The sequence below is a fragment of the Oncorhynchus mykiss genome, chromosome 23, assembly GCF_013265735.2.
Source record: "Oncorhynchus mykiss isolate Arlee chromosome 23, USDA_OmykA_1.1, whole genome shotgun sequence".
NCBI lineage: Eukaryota > Metazoa > Chordata > Actinopteri > Salmoniformes > Salmonidae > Oncorhynchus > Oncorhynchus mykiss.
In genome coordinates, this window is record NC_048587.1 from 23,443,451 (window position 1) to 23,463,910 (window position 20,460).

At 42.0% G+C, this 20,460-nt stretch overlaps 1 protein-coding gene across 1 annotated transcript in view; it reads left to right on the forward strand.

Moving 5' to 3' along the window:
* Nucleotides 1-10,631: 10,631 nt before the first annotated feature.
* The window catches only part of LOC110502464 (protocadherin-15-like), a 278,820-nt gene continuing 268,991 nt past the window's right edge, over nucleotides 10,632-20,460 (forward strand). Inside the window, exon 1 of the mRNA XM_021580491.2 lies at nucleotides 10,632-10,741. The gene's annotated coding sequence lies outside the window, so the exon portion shown is untranslated. The remainder of the gene's footprint in view (nucleotides 10,742-20,460) is intronic.

Genomic DNA, 20,460 nt, shown 5'->3' on the forward strand with positions numbered 1-20,460 from the left:
AATTACGGATGAAACGACGATAGAAGTTCGCGAAGCCGAGAAAGCGCTGCAGCTCGACGCGTGACTTAGGGACGGGCCAATCAATGACAGCTTGGACCTTAGCGGGATCCATCTTAATGCCTTCAGCGGAAATAACAGAACCGAGAAATGTGACGGAGGAGGCATGAAAAGTGCACTTCTCAGCCTTCACAAAAATACAATTCTCTAAAAGGCGCTGGAGGACACGTCGAACGTGCTGAACATGAATCTGGAGTGACGGTGAAAAAATCAGGATATCGTCAAGGTAAACGAAAACAAAGATGTTCAGCATGTCTCTCAGGACATCATTGACTAATGCCTGAAAGACAGCTGGAGCGTTAGCGAGGCCGAAAGGAAGGACCCGGTATTCAAAGTGCCCTAACGGAGTGTTAAACGCCGTCTTCCACTCGTCCCCCTCCCTGATGCGCACGAGATGGTAAGCGTTACGAAGGTCCAACTTAGTGAAAAACCTGGCTCCCTGCAGGATCTCGAAGGCTGAAGACATAAGAGGAAGCGGATAACGATTCTTAACTGTTATGTCATTCAGCCCTCGATAATCTATGCAGGGGCGCAGAGACCCGTCCTTCTTCTTGACAAAAAAAAACCCCGCTCCGGCGGGAGAGGAGGAGGGGACTATGGTACCGGCGTCAAGAGCTACAGACAAATAATCCTCGAGAGCCTTACGTTCGGGAGCCGACAGAGAGTATAGTCTACCCCGGGGGGGAGTGGTTCCCGGAAGGAGATCAATACTACAATCATACGACCGGTGTGGAGGAAGAGAGGTGGCCCTGGACCGACTGAACACCGTGCGCAGATCGTGATATTCCTCCGGCACCCCTGTCAAATCACCAGGCTCCTCCTGTGAAGAAGAGACAGAGGAAACAGGAGGGATAGCAGACATTAAACATTTCACATGACAAGAGACGTTCCAGGAGAGGATAGAATTACTAGACCAATTAATGGAAGGATTATGACAAACTAGCCAGGGATGGCCCAAAACAACAGGTGTAAAAGGTGAACGAAAAATCAAAAAAGAAATGGTTTCGCTATGATTACCAGAAACAGTGAGGGTTAAAGGTAGCGTCTCACGCTAAATCCTGGGGAGAGGACTACCATCCAGGGCGAACAAGGCCGTGGACTCCCTTAACTGTCTGAGAGGAATGTCATGTTCCCGAGCCCAGGTCTCGTCCATAAAACAGCCCTCCGCCCCAGAGTCTATTAAGGCACTGCAGGAAGCTGACGAACCGGTCCAGCGTAGATGGACCGACAAGGTAGTGCAGGATCTTGAAGGAGAGACAGGAGTAGTAGCGCTCACCAGTAGCCCTCCGCTTACTGATGAGCTCTGGCTTTTACTGGACATGAAGTGACAAAATGACCAGCAGAACCGCAATAGAGACAGAGGCGGTTGGTGATTCTCCGTTCCCTCTCCTTAGTCGAGATGCGGATACCTCCCAGCTGCATAGGCTCAGCTCCCGAGCCGGCAGAGGAAGATGGTAGTGATGCGGAGAGGGGGGCAACGGAGAACGCGAGCTCCTTTCCACGAGCTCGGTGACGCAGATCAACCCGTCGCTCAATGCGAATAGCGAGTTCAATCAGGGAATCCACGCTGGAAGGGACCTCCCGGGAGAGAATCTCATCCTTTACCTCTGCGCGGAGACCCTCCAGAAAACGAGCGAGCAAAGCCGGCTCGTTCCAGCCACTGGAGGCAGCAAGAGTGCGAAACTCAATAGAGTAGTCTGTTATGGATCGATTACCTTGACATAGGGAAGACAGGGCCCTGGAAGCCTCCTCCCCAAAAACAGATCGATCAAAAACCCGTATCATCTCCTCCTTAAAGTCCTGATACTGGTTAGTACACTCAGCCCTTGCCTCCCAGATTGCCGTGCCCCACTCACGAGCCCGTCCAATAAGGAGAGATATGACGTAGGCGACACGAGCAGTGCTCCTGGAGTAAGTGTTGGGCTGGAGAGAAAACACAATATCACACTGGGTGAGGAACGAGCGGCATTCAGTGGGCTCCCCAGAGTAACACGGCGGGTTATTGATTCTGGGCTCCGGAGATTCGAAAGCCCTGGGAGTGGCCGGTGGATCGAGGCGGAGATGGTGAACCTGTTCTGTGAGGTTGGAGACTTGGGTGGCCAGGGTCTCAACGGCATGTCGAGCAGCAGACACTTCCTGCTCGTGTCTGCCTAGCATCGCTCCCTGGATCCCGACGGCTGAGTGGAGAGGATCCGAAGTCGCTGGGTCCATTCTTGGTCGGATTCTTCTGTTATGGTGAGTGAATGAGGACCCAAAAGCGAACTAACTTAAACAGAGCTTCTTTAATAACCAAACATAGGTAGGCTCAGATAGACCGGCAGATTCCGACAGGACAGGACAAGGTTACAGCAAACATGACGATAGTCTGGCTCAGGCATGAAACACAAACAAGAATCCGACAAGGACAGGAACAGAAACAGAGAGAGATATAGGGACCTAATCAGAGGGAAAAAGGGAACAGGTGGGAAACGGGGTGAATGGGTAGTTAGAGGAGACAAGGAACAGCTGGGAGAAAGCGGGGGAGAAAAGGTAACCTAACAACGACCAGCAGAGGGAGACAGGGTGAAGGGAAAGGACAGAGACAAGACACAACATGACACCCATAATTGATAAATGTACATTCAGAGATATAGTTGTGGGTTTCCTGTCCTCTCTGAGGTCACCAAATGAAACACACTCGTCATACCCTTAAGTGTCCACGGACCATTCCCACCTTCTCACAAGTGGACCTATTGTATCAAATTCCCATTTTGGGGATATAGGAGTTCGCCATGTGAAATCCTTTGTTCTCTCTATGTGTCTCTCTTTCTGCATGGCCAGAGGGAGAGAGTCTCCTCCAGAAATGTACGACCTGAGATAACAGAACCTGGGTGTAGGAGAGAGAGAGAGAGAGGGGGATGCCATGATCTATACCCAGAAAGGGCCACGTCATGACATTGCACATTTAACATGCTGATAGATATTTGGGAAAGCGGATTTAAGTTTCCTTGCAAGTCCCCGGCTACTAGGAGCACCGCCTCTGGGTGAGAATTGTCTTGTTTGCTTATGGCGGAATGCAGCTCATTCAATACTGTCTTAGTGCTTGCCTCTGACTGTGGTAGTATGTAAACAGCTACGGGAAATACAGATGAAAACTCTAGGTAGATAGTGTGGTCTACAGCTGATCATGAGATACACTACCTCAGGCAAGCAATAGCTCGAGACTTCCTTAGATATCGTGTACCAGCTGTTATTTGCAAAAATACATAGTCCGCCTCCCCTTGTCTTACCAGACGCCGCTGTTCTACCCTTCCGGTACAGCGTATAACCAGCCAGCTGTATGTTGATAGTGTCATCGTGCAGCCACAACTTTTTGAAGCATAAGATATTACAGTTTTGAAAGTCCTGTTGGTAGTTTAATCTTGAGCGTAGGTCATCAATTGTATTATCCAAAGATTGCACTTTTGCTAGCAGAATGGAAGGAAGTGGGGGTTTATTCGATCACCTATGAATTCTCAGAAGGCAGCCCGCCCTCTGGCCCCTTTTTCTCCACCTCCTCTTCACGCAAATCACAGGGACCTGGGCCTGTTCCAAAGAAAGCAGTATATCGTTCACGTCGGGCTCATGAGACTCGTTAAAGGGAAAAAAAGGATTCTGCCAGTCCGTGGTGAGTAATTGCAGTCCTAATGTGCAGAAGTTATTTTCAGTTATAAGAGATGGTAGCGGCAACATTATGTACAAAATAACAAAAAAATAAGTTACAAACAATGCAAATAAACAAACAAAAGAACACAATCGGTTGGTGACACGTAAAACGTTTGCCTTCTTCTCCAGTGCCAAAATTCATGCAGGGCTAGTCATCAACCTGTTTACAGTTGTCCTTCAGACAAGGAGGTGACTGAAAATGTTGTTGTGTTGTTTGATGCAAGAAACCACTTTACAAAATAAAATGCATCATTCTTCTGATACCATTATTACAGAAAATCAGACAAATTATGTTACCCTCTGCCTATTGGCTACTTAGCTTATTCAAGACAAAATACAACACTGCCCCTTTAAGATGAAAAAAAAGCTCTCTATCTGATTCACTTTTCAAAGATGTATAGAAATGCACAAATGTTTTGCTCTTTTAGGAAGCAATCACTCCACCATTGCTGACTACAATTTATTTACAAATGGGCTAATGTGTCTTTAAAAATTCACACATCGCTACATGTAGCTCTCGCTTTGATCTCAAAACAAGCGCATCTACCCACAACGCTGATACTGTAAAAACAGTCCAAGTCAAAGTGAATGGCACAGATCCATATATGGCAATGGTCTATTTGCATATAGGCCTACTGCAGCTCTGATTGGTTATGGCGCACCGGTCTGTGTAGAGTACGTGCCTGAGTTGTGCCTGTCGATGCAATAGATGCGTTCTGCCTAAAACAAAAAACAAAATATCTTCCATAGTTAGTTTTGTTTCAGTATGTTGCATTAAAAGTGGCAAAATGTTGTGTTGATTCGATCAGTTCCCACAGTAAAGGGAAACGTTGATAGTGTTAAATAATGGGGAAAAACTCTAGAAAGTTGAGTGAAGTCCCATCTCCTGTTTCTCTGCACACTATGATATTGCTTCTGCACGGCAGTCACAGGGAGCTGCTCATCCGCACACATGCGCAGCTTGGTCGACTCCAATATCATGCCTTCCGGGGAAGAGAAGCCGATCAATTTCGCATCTAGGACATTAAGAAAAGCAGAAAGTAACTATGCACAGATAGAAAGTAAAGCCCTAGGCATCGTTTTTGTAGTGAGTAAGTTTCACCAGTATCTGTAGAATGCAAAGGTGGGTTTTGTTGTTCTCAGCACACACCTACAACATTTTTTTAATTTTTTTTTTTATTTTACCTTTATTTAACCAGGTAGGCAAGTTGAGAACAAGTTCTCATTTACAATTGCGACCTGGCCAAGATAAAGCAAAGCAGTTCGACAGATACAACGACACAGAGTTACACATGGAGTAAAACAAACATACAGTCAATAATACAGTATAAACAAGTCTATATACAATGTGAGCAAATGAGGTGAGAAGGGAGGTAAAGGCAAAAAAGGCCATGGTGGCAAGGTAAATACAATATAGCAAGTAAAACACTGGAATGGTAGTTTGGTAATGGAAGAATGTGCAAAGTAGAAATAAAAATAATGGGGTGCAAAGGAGCAAAATAAATAAATTAATTAAATACAGTTGGGAAAGAGGTAGTTGTTTGGGCTAAATTATAGGTGGGCTATGTACAGGTGCAGTAATCTGTGAGCTGCTCTGACAGTTGGTGCTTAAAGCTAGTGAGGGAGATAAGTGTTTCCAGAATCAGAGATTTTTGTAGTTTGTTCCAGTCATTGGCAGCAGAGAACTGGAAAGAGAGGCGGCCAAAGAAAGAATTGGTTTTGGGGGTGACTAGATATACCTGCTGGAGCGTGTGCTACAGGTGGGAGATGCTATGGTGACCAGCGAGCTGAGATAAGGGGGGACTTTACCTAGCAGGGTCTTGTAGATGACATGGAGCCAGTGGGTTTGGCGACGAGTATGAAGCGAGGGCCAGCCAACGAGAGCGTACAGGTCGCAATGGTGGGTAGTATATGGGGCTTTGGTGACAAAACGGATTGCACTGTGATAGACTGCATACAATTTGTTGAGTAGGGTATTGGAGGCTATTTTGTAAATGACATCGCCAAAGTCGAGGATTGGTAGGATGGTCAGTTTTACAAGGGTATGTTTGGCAGCATGAGTGAAGGATGCTTTGTTGCGAAATAGGAAGCCAATTCTAGATTTAACTTTGGATTGGAGATGTTTGATATGGGTCTGGAAGGAGAGTTTACAGTCTAACCAGACACCTAAGTATTTGTAGTTGTCCACGTATTCTAAGTCAGAGCCGTCCAGAGTAGTGATGTTGGACAGGCGGGTAGGTGCAGGTAGCGATCGGTTGAAGAGCATGCATTTAGTTTTACTTGTATTTAAGAGCAATTGGAGGCCACGGAAGGAGAGTTGTATGGCATTGAAGCTTGCCTGGAGGGTTGTTAACACAGTGTCCAAAGAAGGGCCGGAAGTATACAGAATGGTGTCGTCTGCGTAGAGGTGGATCAGAGACTCACCAGCAGCAAGAGCGACCTCACTGATGTATACAGAGAAGAGAGTCGGTCCAAGAATTGAACCCTGTGGCACCCCCATAGAGACTGCCAGAGGTCCGGACAACAGACCCTCCGATTTGACACACTGAACTCTATCAGAGAAGTAGTTGGTGAACCAGGCGAGGCAATCATTTGAGAAACCAAGGCTGTTGAGTCTGCCGATGAGGATGTGGTGATTGACAGAGTCGAAAGCCTTGGCCAGATCAATGAATACGGCTGCACAGTAATGTTTCTTATCGATGGCGGTTAAGATATCGTTTAGGACCTTGAGCGTGGCTGAGGTGCACCCATGACCAGCTCTGAAACCAGATTGCATAGCAGAGAAGGTATGGTGAGATTCAAAATGGTCGGTAATCTGTTTGTTGACTTGGCTTTCAAAGACCTTAGAAAGGCATGGTAGGATAGATATAGGTCTGTAGCAGTTTGGGTCACGAGTGTCCCCCCCTTTGAAGAGGGGGATGACCGCAGCTGCTTTCCAATCTTTGGGAATCTCAGACGACACGAAAGAGAGGTTGAACAGGCTAGTAATAGGGGTGGCAACAATTTCGGCAGATAATTTTAGAAAGAAAGGGTCCTGATTGTCTAGCCCGGCTGATTTGTAGGGGTCCAGATTTTGCAGCTCTTTCAGAACATCAGCTGAATGGATTTGGGAGAAGGATAAGAAGGAGTTGAAATGGGGAAGGCTTGGGCGAGTTGCTGTTGGGGGTGCAGTGCTGTTGACAGGGGTAGGAGTAGCCAGGTGGAAAGCATGGCCAGCCGTAGAAAAATGCTTATTGAAATTCTCAATTATGGTGGATTTATCAGTGGTGACAGTGTTTCCTATCTTCAGTGCAGTGGGCAGCTGGGAGGAGGTGTTCTTATTCTCCATGGACTTTACAGTGTCCATCATGTCATTTACAGTGATATCAAGTACCACAAGTCTGAACTGCAATGCAGATGGACTCTCCAGGTTACCACTACCTGTGGTCAAGCCAGAGTCATAGTAGGTAAACATCTACTTCATACCAGAGGAAAATGCACCAGTCACTTCAACACAAGTGTAGAGATACACCAGAAATGACCCGGTGTTATCTGAAGTGATGGACATTATCATCAAGGGTAAAGCCGCAGAAGATTGCCTTGGAACCGAAACCTTACCTTTCCAGGAGAACTGAGCTGTCAGTATAGTCCGGTTGTCTGCTGTAGGGGAGGAGAGTTATCATTCTGCCTTTGCTGAGGAAACCAACGCTTAGAACAGCTTCCTGCTATCTTACAGGAACACGCTGCATGAAACCAACAAGGCTTAGCCTGCATCACTACTTATGAAGAGAGAGCTACGCACAAGCTTTGACCTACTCAAACTTCCAAATGCAAAAGAGACAGTGCAACGTCAACAGGAGATCCAAGTCCAATGTTGTGAACTGTGAGCAAAGGACATAGTTTTCAATCCTGGAGAAACTGTCTTAGCTAGGAAATACCTCAAAGGACCGAAGTGGATTCCTGCTACAGTCATTGATCAGACTGGTCCTGTGTCCTACACTGTCTAGACTGCAGAGGATGTCATCTGGAAAAGGCACACATATCAGTTACTGTTGAGTAAAGCAACACCGACAGAACTACCAGTCATGAGTGGTCCAGAACTGTAACTGGGAGACACCCTGACCCAGAAGTCATCACCTTGGGGCTCACAGTCACGGTCTCAGGACACTGACTCAGTAGCACCCACACTGGAATGTGACGAGACTGTGGGACAAGCTACTCACATGCCTACACTTGAGCCAAAGCCTAAGTCCAAAGACATTGTTATTGTTACCTTACGAAATGAAGGCGGGCATCTATGTACATGCTTGGACTTGTAAAACAGACTCTCCTGACAGTTCATGTAAGAGTGGAGGTGTTGTGTATTAGGTTTGTACCAATTGCACCTCCGTAGTTGTATACACAGAGCATCACGGGTAATATGTGCATTGATATGATCACTTTCTAGATAAAATGATTGAACTGATTCCCATCTCCTGTCTTATCATTATTGAATTGTAATAAAGACGTGGTTATGAAACTCACAAGACATAGCAGATCCCATTCACATTTCTGGGGTCCACAAAAACCAAATCATTGATACACTGAGAGACAAGGACATTCTCACAAATCTTATATACAACAGTATACAAAGAATTAAATAACAAAAATTATACAAAGAATACAACTTGTTTCCATGCAATACAGCATGTCAGATAATGTTTATGTGTATGCTCCTACATTTATGTAAAGAGTTTTTACTTGTGTCTGTTGGGAGTGATGTGTTATCATGTTTGCTAAATCAATACAAACCCCAAGGCATTTTTAACTATAATATTTCTTGTAAATTTGAACTCAAAGTCAACAAAAAGTCACTATTACTTAAAATGTTTATGTGGTACTGATTAAAAACTAAATGAGAAGTCACAACAAAAAAAAATATGATAACAAATGAAAATTTTTCCAAACACTATCTACTATAGGTAGTCTTTTTTTACATTGTTTTGTGACTTGTAGGTAGGGTTGCACGATTTTGGTATATTTCCCAGGTTTACCAGAAATCCCAGCTGGAAGATTCCTGGACATTTTTCAACCAGGATTTTTTGAAAATCTGAGAATCTGCAACACTACTTGCAGGCCTGATGTGGCCTGTAAACCATGAATTTTAGGCCACTTTATTCGGGTAAAGCTAAGACTCAAAATAATGTCTTATGAGTTATACTACATGACCACAAATATGTGGACACCTGCTCATCGAACATCTCATTCCAAAATAATGGGCATTAATTTAGAGTTCATCCCCCCTTTGCTGCCAAAACAGCCTTCACTCTTCTGATGTTAGGCTCGCAGTTGGATTTCCAATTCATCCCCAATATGTTCGATGGGGTTGAGGTCAGGGCTCTGAGCAGCCCAGTCAAGTTCTTCCAGATCTATCTCAACAAACCATTTCAGCATAGACCTCGCTTTGTGCATGGGGGCATGGTCATGCTGAAACAGGAAAGGGCCTTTTCCAAACTGTTGACACAAAGTTGGAAGCACAGAACAGTCTAGGATGTCATTATATGGTGTAGCATTAAGATTTCCCTTCACTGGAACTAAGAGGCCTAGCCCAAACCATGAAAACAGCCCCAGACCATTATTCCACCTCCACCAAACTTTACAGTTGGCACTATGCATTTGGGCATATAGCGTTCTCCTGGCATCTGCCAAACCCAGATTTGTCCTGTCGGACTGCCAGATGGTTTCCACTGCTCCAGAGTTATCTCCTGACAAACAATTATTGTACTGATGTTGCTTCCAGAGGCAGTTTGGAACAGTTATTTTGCTGACTTTGCTTCCAGAAGCAGTTTGGAACTCGGTAGTGAGTGTTGCAACCAAGGACAGGCGATATTTATGCGCTTCAGCACTCGCCGGTCCTGTTCTGTATGCTTGTGTGGCCTTCCGCTTCGGGGCTGAGATGTTGCTCCTAGACGTTTCCAATTCACAATAACAGCACTTACACTTGCAGCTCTAGCAGGGTAGAACTTTTACGAACGGACATGTTGGAAAGGAGGCATCCTATGACGGTGCCTCATTGAAAGTCACTGAGCTCATCAGTAAGGTCATTCCACTTTCAATGTTTGTGTATGGAGATTGCATGACTGTGTGCTTGATTTTATACACCGGTAAGCCAAATCCACTAATTTGAAGGGGTGTCCACATACTTTTGTATATATAGCGTATGTAATGTATTGTCAAAAGTTTAATTGTAATGATAACATTCGCCTAGGAACTCACTTGACAAAGGCCACAGGACTGAAAATGAACGAATTCAACAATGGTCACTGTCACTAACAAATACAGTTGCGTGGAAATGCTTCAAGTCACTCGAAAAGAAACTGGTAAATAATATTGGAGGCCGGCTAAGTGGGGGAGTTGATCAAAATGTTCATGCTGATGCAACTCAAATCTGGACCCCTACAGGGTCACAGTGACTCTTTCGGTTTGAGTAATGACTACAAAATCACTTGAAGTAACTGTATATTAAGTTTAACAGGTTTCCTCAAAAGGTTTGAGTAATGACAGCACATTGGACTTTACAGTGTGCTGGGGCAAATGCAGGCTTTCCACACGTTTTCCAGCGGCCCTACCTGTATGTCTTTACTGTCCTTCCCTATTACTCTGTGTAGTAGGAGATGGTCAGTGCTGCTCTCAAACGAGGAAGACAGGGGGGAAATACGATTTAACCGGCTTCACCTGCATAATACAATTTGCTCTGGCTAAAACAGAGAGAAAGAGAGAGCCTCTGTTTTAATTTTAACAAGTAAGTTTGGTGTATGCATGTGCCGTGCGTAGTAGTGCCTCAATGTTTGATGATCACGCTTGGCAACAGAAAGATACTAGACACTAACTCGTACAGTAGTTACCACTAAATCTCCCCATTTCAAGTGTAGGCGAGAGATGGGCAGGCAAGGGCTGTTGTGCTTGTGTGAGAATGCGTTCTAGTTTCAGTCGCAGTCTATGACAGCCTGAATAGGATTTGTGTGCTTTTGGAGCCAACATGGTAAGACATCATTTCATGTTTGATATGAGCGTTGTAATATTTTGTTTATGTCAGGGAATAATGTGAAAACGGTAGTTAATGTGTTAGTTATTTGAATGTTTGTAATCTACAGCCATTGTAATGTATTGCTTGGTCGTGTGCGAATCTATGAGCTAGGCATTTCATTTCAAATAAAACTACTATGCAGTGTAATCATTGCAGTATTGGGGATGCCAGTAATAAACAATTATAATGTGATAATAATTTGGACTATATTTCATCCACTGACAATGCGTCATCATAGAGCAGCCTAAAGTAGACCGTTCCGTTAATCTCTTGAAAGTTATATTTTAAAGCACACTGATTGCATGAGCATTCACTTAGGATTGATTATATAGGAGTGATATCCCACTCGTGTCAGTGCTTTACTGTAAACTGCAGCTGCAGGAAAAACAAAGTTTACTTCCAGTCGCTTTCAGCACTTCATGTCTCTCTGTGTCAAATGCTCTGTGTTTTTGTTTTATGCACGGGGAGAAGAAGTCTAAAATCATACATTTCTCCACTGAGTCACCACACTATAGCGCCTTCACGTGCATGGGTCAGGTCTCTCACACGTTGACGCACACACAGTACACACTAAATACAAATGTGTTGAAATAAGGGTTATTTGGCTTGTATCCATAGCGGATCCTTTTTTGGTTCTATGTGGAACCTGTATGGCAGTAGCGATGCGTGTGTAAAATAACTTGGGAAGCCAAGCCAGAAAAAAGCCATAGTATAACCTATGTGTTGTGATAATTGCGTTGTTTGCTCTATAACCTGTTAAGTCTATGCCTTGCGATCATGACATGTGGTTCTAAGGTCAAGACAATAACAAGACACAGTGGGAGAATATTATTTCAACCACACCTTTGTTTCATCACAAAACCTGAGATCAACCTCTGTCTGGTGAAGTCCTCAATGTAACAAACAATTACATGACCTACAGCATGGTCAAGCAAGTTAATGTTTCCGACATTTTTGGACTACTTAATTAACAACTAGGCTTATTGATTTAGAACAACGGAGTGTTACCTTAAGTCGCAAAGAAAACAGGAGCTGCCTCTACTATTCCAGCACCTTTTCAACTTCAACATTTCAACATCATCAAATCACCTATGATAAGTCTAATACAGTGACAACTAAAAAATACCAAAAAACGATTTAGTTCAATCAACAACTTATGCTAAATATGATGTGGCTTTCCATGGTTCTGATTTCTCTGTGTGTGTGTGTGTGTGTGTGTGTGTGTGTGCATGCATGCATTAGTGTAGAAAAAAACATGTTCATTTACCCAACTGCCATCCTGCTCTCTTTCATGTACGCAAAACGTCTATGACTGTCATACAGTACAGACTTTTATTTGTTGTCATAGGCAATTTTAGCTAGCTAGCTAGCCTCCCGAGGACAACAACAAAACAAGATGCAACAATTCAAGTTGTTCCTGTCAATAACATGTTGCTCTCGATGTGACGTGATTGGAGTGAAGCCAAATCCAAACTGGATTCCCTTGACACTTTGTTTTGTTGCGCCAGGACCATTCACAGTTAAGCTCACTCAGTTTAGCTCAACGCTGATTGGCTATTATTTGTACTTTTTTATCAAGGGATGCCAAATGCTCTATGGCTTCCCTTGCATTCAATGCTATGGACAGCAACAATGTCATACTCTTTTTGACCAGACATCATCATATAGATTGCCTACACATACAAGGACAGAGGGGGCGCTGTTTCGCTCACTTGGATGCTTTCTCCGGTGAGATACATCGAGCCTCTTGCGAATTGAAGGAAAACTAAGAAACACAGGGAGACGAAAGAAACACATTTTTTATTATCTTCTTCTTGATACATTTTTTTGGGGGGGAAGCCTGGCTTACCTTGGCATCCATGAATACACACCACTGCTGTATGGTGCTATAAATCAGGGTTTCCCAAACTCTTACCTGTTTCCAAAGGTTCTATAAAGAACCATAAAAAAAGGTTATATATAGCAACAAAAAGGGTTCTGCTATGATATATTTTTACCAGATTTGGAAAATAACATGTATTTGGTTTTACCTGAATTAAGTACCAATTTCAGTTAAACAAAGGCTTTCTGCAGGGCAATAAAGTCATATTTTTTTTTTTACAGATAAACAAATATTGTTAATGTAAATACTAAGAACCAGACCAAGAATCGATCTCTGTGGGACACCCTTTGTTATGCCCAGAAAACCTGATGTTATGGTTCTCTGGGATGGTTATAGTTTTGCTCTAATACAGTGGCCTGAAACTCATAGTTTACAGGCCACATCAGGCCTGCAAGTCACATTATGCTGTCTTGCAAAGTGGTGGGTAATTCCTGTTTGTTTTTCCAACAGTCTTGAAAGAGTTCCCACATATGCTGAGCACTTTACTCTGCGGTCCAAATCATCCCAAACCATCTCACTTTGGTTGAGGTTGGGGGATTGTGGAGGCCAGGTCATCTGATGCAGCACTCCATCACTCTCCTTCTTGGTAAATAGCCCATACACAGCCCGGAGATGTGTTGGGTCATTGTCCTGTTGAAAAACAAATGATAGTCCCACTACGTCCAAACCAGATTGGATGGCGTATTGCTGCAGAATGCTGTGGTATCCATGCTGGTTAAGTGTGCCGTGAATTCTAAATAAATCACAGACAGTGTCACCAGCAAAGCACCCCCACGCCATAACACCTCCTCTTCCATGCTTTACGGTGGGAAATACACATGCGAAGATCATCCGTTCACCTACACTGCATCCTACAAAGACACAGCGATTGGAACCAAAAATCTACAATTTAGACTCCAGACCAAAGGACAGATTTCCACTGGTCTAATGTCCATTGCTTGTGTTTCTTGAACCAAGCAAGTCTCTTCTTCTTCTTATTGGTGTCCTTTTGTAGTGGTTTCTTTGCAGCAATTTGACCATGAAGGCCTGATTCACACAGTTATTACATATGTGACCCTTTCTGGGAAAGTCTCTTAGAGCTTTCCACACCTGGATTGTACAACATTTAACCATTATTATTTTGAAAATTCTTCAAGCTCTATCAATTTTCAGGTCTTGCCATAGACTTTCAAGTAGATGTTCAAGTCAAAACTGTAACTCGGCCAATCAGGAACATGCACTGTCCTCTTGGTAAGCAAACCAGTGTAGATTCTGCCTTGTGTTTTAGGTTATTGTCATGCTGAAAGGTGAATTCTTCTCCCAGTGTCGGTTGAAAACAGACGGAACCAGGTTTTCCTCTAAGATTTTGACTTAGCTCCATTCTGTTTTATTTTTGTAATTTTTTATTTTTACTCCCCAGTCCTTAACAACTACAAGTATTCCCATAACAAGATGCAACCACTACCATGCTTGAAAATATGGAGAGAGGAACTCAGTAATCTGTTGTATTGGATTTGCCCAAACATAACACTTTATATTCAGGACAAAAAGTACATTGCTTTGCTACATTCTTTCCAGTTTTACTTTAGTGCAATCATGACAAAAAGTGAATTGCTTTGCTACATTCTTTCCAGTATTACTTCAGTGCAATCATGACAAAAAGTGAATTTCTTTGCTACATTCCTTCCAGTATTACTTTAGTGCAATCAGGACTAAAAGTTAATTGCTTTGCTACATTCTTGCCATGTTGCAAACAGGATAAATGTTTTGGAACATTTTTATTCTTTACAGGCTTCATTCTTTTCACTCTGTCAATTAGGCTAGTATTGTTGATTAACTACAATGTTGTTGATCTATTGTTAGTTTTCTCCTATCAAAGCCATTAACCCTTTGACATGTACCAACAGATGGGTTTGATCATTCTACAGTTGTCCCTGCAACGTTACACTCAAACAGATTTGATTAGAATGCTTATTTAAAATGGCCAGTTTCGATTGACTTTCACTCTCAAAAACCCTTTTTTTAATGAAAAGCAACCAAATGTAATATTTTAAGTCCACAACAATGCTTAAACTACATCAGGAAACCAGTACATGTAGGTTTTTGAGTTTATTTATCTTTTTATTGAACTGTGTAGGCACCTAGCACTGTTGTTTGGTTAGCAGTGTTTCTGTAGCACACATGAGATGGAGTTGCAAAACAAATGGCCACTGGATTGATGCAAATAATCATGATCTCATTCTGTCAGGTAAGCACTCTGTAGCTAGTTAACATTTATTGAGAAGGACTTTGAGAAAGTCTTTCCAACATCCAGAAGACGGTTATGTCTATCATTAGCATTGCTATATCATTCCGGTTCCTTAAGGGACGGACCAAAATTTACAGAATGGTTAGCCAGAGGAAAATGGGGGAGGGTCATGCTTTTTCAATTTTGGAGAAAAATATAGTCCATGGGAGGGCAACGTAATTCATAACTGATGGAATTCCAATATTTCTCAGTGTTTTGTGATTAGTTGCTTATTCGGCTATATATCTATAGGCTACGGAGTGCATGCCCAGAGAAGCACAGAGCAAAGTTATATTTCTAAGATAGCTGCTGGGATGGTGTAAATAAAACTAGGCTGCATTACACACTGTAATGGATATTCCAACCCTGATCCCCGGCCTGCTCTGCTCTTGCTGATCAGGAGGAGGGTCGGAGGTTTCTTCAGAATTGTTTTATTTATTAGGTCTAGTCTTGCGCGTAACCTATGTTCAATTCAGTTTGAGAAGGAGAATGCGAAGATGAGGAGAACCCGGAGGTCAACTTTGAAAGCTTGCTACTACTATCATTTATTTTATTAAACACAATAATGTTTCTTGCCCATGATTTATTTATCACATTTATTTGTTTCACAATAATCCAGATTTGAGTAATTTACATTGTGGTTCTGAAACTTGAAACAGCAGCTGCTGTACAATCAGTCAGAAATGAACAGCTCATGGTCCTGAAAGTAGGCAAATTCGGCTAACAACAAAGAGGGCTTTGTAATGAAGCCTATTTTTTCCTATTTAAGAAACAAGAGGTACGCCTATCGGTTTGACAGATGAAATTAGGCTATAGGCTGCTATATCTATAGATGTGTTGGTCATTTCCTCCACCCACCATGCACTCTTTAAATAGCCTACCTCCATGTAAGTGAAGGGTTGTTTGTTAAGTTGAAACCTAAATTAAAATTGAGGGGGAATGAGTGGGTATGCAATAGGCATACCTTTTATTAATGAAAATAAGATTTTGTAGCGTAAGATTTTGAAGAAAATAAAATATCAGATTATATAAAGTGATCTTTAACAGCGCTTTAGTCCGCAATACTTTATGCTAGAAAAAAGCTGTAAAATACTCAGGAAAGACGTGACTCCGATGCATATGGGGATATCTTTGTTTTGTTTCTTTGACATTCAGAGGCTGACTTTCATTGGGAAGTAATCTATATCTGTCACTATCAATTGATTAAGCTATTCACTTGCTGTAGAGTAGAAGATGTTAAACCCAGGCAGCTTTATGGGAAAGACTTTTGACCTTTTCTCGTTTGAGTTAAGCCATGGAAGACCGGCCTGACGGCCGTGTGCGGCCCGCGACCTGTTTCAATACGGCCCGCGGAATCATGCTCAGATCAGATAAAGAATTTGCGATAGTAAAGTTTTGAAAACGTATTTGTTATTCAAATTCGAGGCCCAATGAATACTGGCCTTTGTGTAATGATTTAACTCCAACTGCTTGTGGGACATTTATTTTGAAGGCACATGTAAATAACAACTGCACAAGGACAGACAGTGACTTTCACGCTGACACACGTCACAGTTACAAATAGTAGCTAGCTATAAAACATGCAAAAATTTGTTTTTCAAAGATTTCAAGGAAAAGGAAAGTAGACAATGAATGTAGGGTGTTCCAGTAAGAGAGGACATGGATATATTTCTTTATTGAAGTGTCAGGGCTTGCCTTCATCGTGGACATCATGGCCCTCATGAATGAACTGATTTCCAAATTACACGGTACTCTAATTCTCAGAGTAAGAAACTCTACGGACACTATGGAAGCTTAACCAAGTTTATTCTTCAAAGAGGATCAATACAGCTACATTAGACATACATTTTCACACAAGAACTGATATTTAACCGTTCCTCATAGGCTGTCTCCTCCTACTCATCTGTACAAACATCGTTCTTTACTGCTATGCAGGGCACTTGTGATACGGGCCATAAACCTTTATTTCTCCCTTAACCTCACTAGGGTATGTGGGATGCTAGCGTCCCACCTGGCCAACATCCAGTGAAATTGCAGAGCGCCAAATTCAAAAACAGAAATACTCATTATAAAAATGAATAAAACATACAAGTGTAATACATTGGTTTAAAGATTAACTTCTTGTTAATCCAACCACGGTGTCAGATATCAAAAAAAGGCTTTACGGGAAAAGCAAACCATGCGATTATCTGAGAACAGCGCCCAGCAGACAAATCATTACAAACAGTAACCAGCCAAGTAGAGGAGTAACAAAAGTCAGAAATAGCTATAAAATGTATCACTTACCTTTGATGATCTTCATATGGTTGCACTCCCAAGACTCCATGTTACACATTAAATGTTTGTTTTGTTCGATAAAGTCCCTCTTTATGTCCAAAAACCTCCGTAAAGGTTTCTAGAAACATGTCAAACGATGTTTATAATCAATCCTCAGGTTGTTTTTGTCATAAATAATCAATCATATTTCAACCGGACAATAGCTTCATCAATAGAACAGGAAAAACAAGAAAGGCTTGCTCCCGGTCATGCGCAGGACTCATGTCTGGAAATTTCCACTGTCCTCTCATTGAAAGTGGTGTTTCACCCTCATTTTTCAGAGTAAAAGCCTGAAAGAATGCCTAAAGACTAGCCACATGTAGTGGAAGCCATAGGGATCGTGAACTGCGTCATAAGTCTTTGTATGTTGGAAAGGCTTTCAATGAAAAAACAGCAATTTCAAAATAATAGCACTTCCTGGATGGATTTTCCTCAGGTCTTTGCCTGCCATATCAGTTCCGTTATACTCACAGACATCATTGTAACAGTTTTGGAAACTTTAGAGTGTTTTATACCCAAATCTACCAATTATGTGCATATCCTAGCTTCTAGGCCTGAGTAGCAGGCAGTTTACTTTGGGCACGCTTTTCATCCAAAATTTTGAATGCTGCCCCTATCCCAAAAACGTTTTTAACTTCTGGTGTAGACCCTCCGAACCTCAGCACTCCATCAGTGACATGAATAAGTATATTTTCATATTCTCAGAACCAAACAAAGGGAAGGGCCTTTTTGCACATCAGATGTACAGCCTTGTCAAAGCCTTCAAGGAAAAATTACTCCTCGTAACCCACCAACTAGAAGCCAACAATCTCACCCACCTTCAGAAACACTACTAGTCTGTCTCCTATGAGATGACCAGCGGGAAAAGTATACATCGCTGCTGCGTGCTTTGAACATTGAGTTTTGTCATCCCTTTTGAGGATTTCAAAGTGTTGGAAAATGACATGCTGTTGGTTTCTTCTCCTTTCACCTTCAATGTGAATAACGCTCCCACTGACCTGTAACTTGAGCTTATCGATCTTCAGTCTGATGCAGTGATTGGAGAACTATTCAAAACAATGTCACTAACGAGGTTCTATGCATCTCTCGATGAACAAAACTTTCCAAAGATTAGAAGTCACGCCCAGAAGATGTTTGTACTGTTTGGGTCAACTTATGTATGTGAAAAGACATTTTCAGTCATGACATAACAAGTCAAGGCACAGATTATCGTGCTGACTCTCACCTCTCAGTTATACTGCACATAGGGACATCAGCAACTTTCCCTGACTTCACTGCTCTAGTCAATGCCCATCAGAGAGTTCACTCCTCACACTGATTGAGTAGTTCAAATTAGAGGTCGACCGATTATGATTTTTCAACGCCGATACCGATTCATCGGCCAATTAATTTATTTATTTATATGTAATAATGACAATTACAACAAACCTGAACACTTATTTTAACTTAATATAATACATCAATAAAAATCAATTTAGCCTCAAGTAAATAATGAAACATTTTTACATTTGTTTAAATAATGCAAAAACAAAGTGTTGGAGGAGAAAGTAAAAGTGTAATATGTTCCGTGTAAAATATGTGCCATGTAAGAAAGCTAATGTTTCAGTTCCTTGATCAGAACATGAGAACATATGAAAGCTGGTGGTTCCTTTTAAAACCTGTTGAGGCTAGGGGGCAGCATTTCCACTTTTGGATGAAACGCGAGCCCAGAGTAAACGGCCTCCTACTCTTTCCCAGATGGGAATATATGCATAGTATTATTACTGGTGGATAGAAAACACTCTGAAGTTTCCAAAACTGTTTGAATTATGTCTGTGAGTGTAACAGAACTCATATGGCAGACAAAAACCTGAGAAGAAATCCAAACAGGAAGTGAGAAGATACCTTAGATAGGGATGAGAATGCACTTCCTAGGGCTTCCACAAGATGTCACCGTCTTTAGATTCTGGTGGTATGATTCTACTATAAAGGTGGGGTTCATAATAGCTCTTTGAGTGGGTGGTCTGGCAGAAAGCCTCGGTTTCATTACACGCGGTCACGAGAGAGTGTTCTTGCGTTCCTATGCTTTTCTTCAGACAACGAAATTCTCCGGTTGGAACCTTATTGCTGATTAATGTTTAAAACATCCTAAATATGGATTGCATACATCATTTGACTTGTTTCTACGACCTGTAACGGAACTTTTTTAATTTTTGTCTGGAGGAATTGCTCATGCTTTTTGAGGGTTGAATGCTGGACTGAACAAGCTAACAACAAGTTGCTAAATTATGGGCTTTTTGGAACTTTATGGAACAAATCAGTCATTTATTGTCAAACTGGGATTCCTGGAACTGCCTTCTGATGAAGATATTCAAAGGTAAGTGAATATTTATAGTGTTTCTTGTAGCTTCTGTTGACGCCAAAATGGCGGCTATTTCTTTGGGTTCTGAGCGCCGTTCTCAGATTATTATTTTTCTGTAAAGTTTTTTTTAGAAATCAGACAGCGGTTGCATAGAGGATACATTTATCTTTAATTCTGTGAATTACACTTGTATCTTTTATCAATGTTTATTGTGAGTATTTCTGCAAAATCACTGGATTTTTTGGAATCAAAACATTACTGCACGCAACGCGCCAATCTAAACTGAGATTTTTTTTTACATATATATGCACATTATCGAACAAAACACACAATACATGTATAACATGATGTGTCATCTGATGTAGATAATCAAAGTTTAGTGATTCATTTTATCTATATTTATTTATTTTGTGACTGTGAAATATCACTCAGTGTGTTTTTGAATTTGGTGGTCATCTAACATATGTTGTGTTTTCGCTGTAAAACATTTTAAAAACCGGACACGATGGGTAGATTAACAAGATGTTTATCTTTCATTTGCTGTATTGGACTTGTTAATGTGTGAAAGTTAAATATTTCTAAAGAATATTTTTTTCAGCTGAATGGGAGGGGGTGTTCCCTTTAGGGAACTCCTCCTCCCCACCCCCCCCCCCCCCCCCCCCTAGCCCCAACAGGTTTTAACATGAATCTTCAATATTCCCAGGTAAGAAGTTTTAGGTTGCAGTTATTAAAGGAATTATAGGACTATTTCCCTCTATACCATTTGTATTTCATTAACCTTGACTATTGGATGTTCTTATAAGCACTTTAGTATTGCCAGTGTAACATTATAGCTTCCGTCCCTCTCCTCGCTCCTCACTGGACTAGAA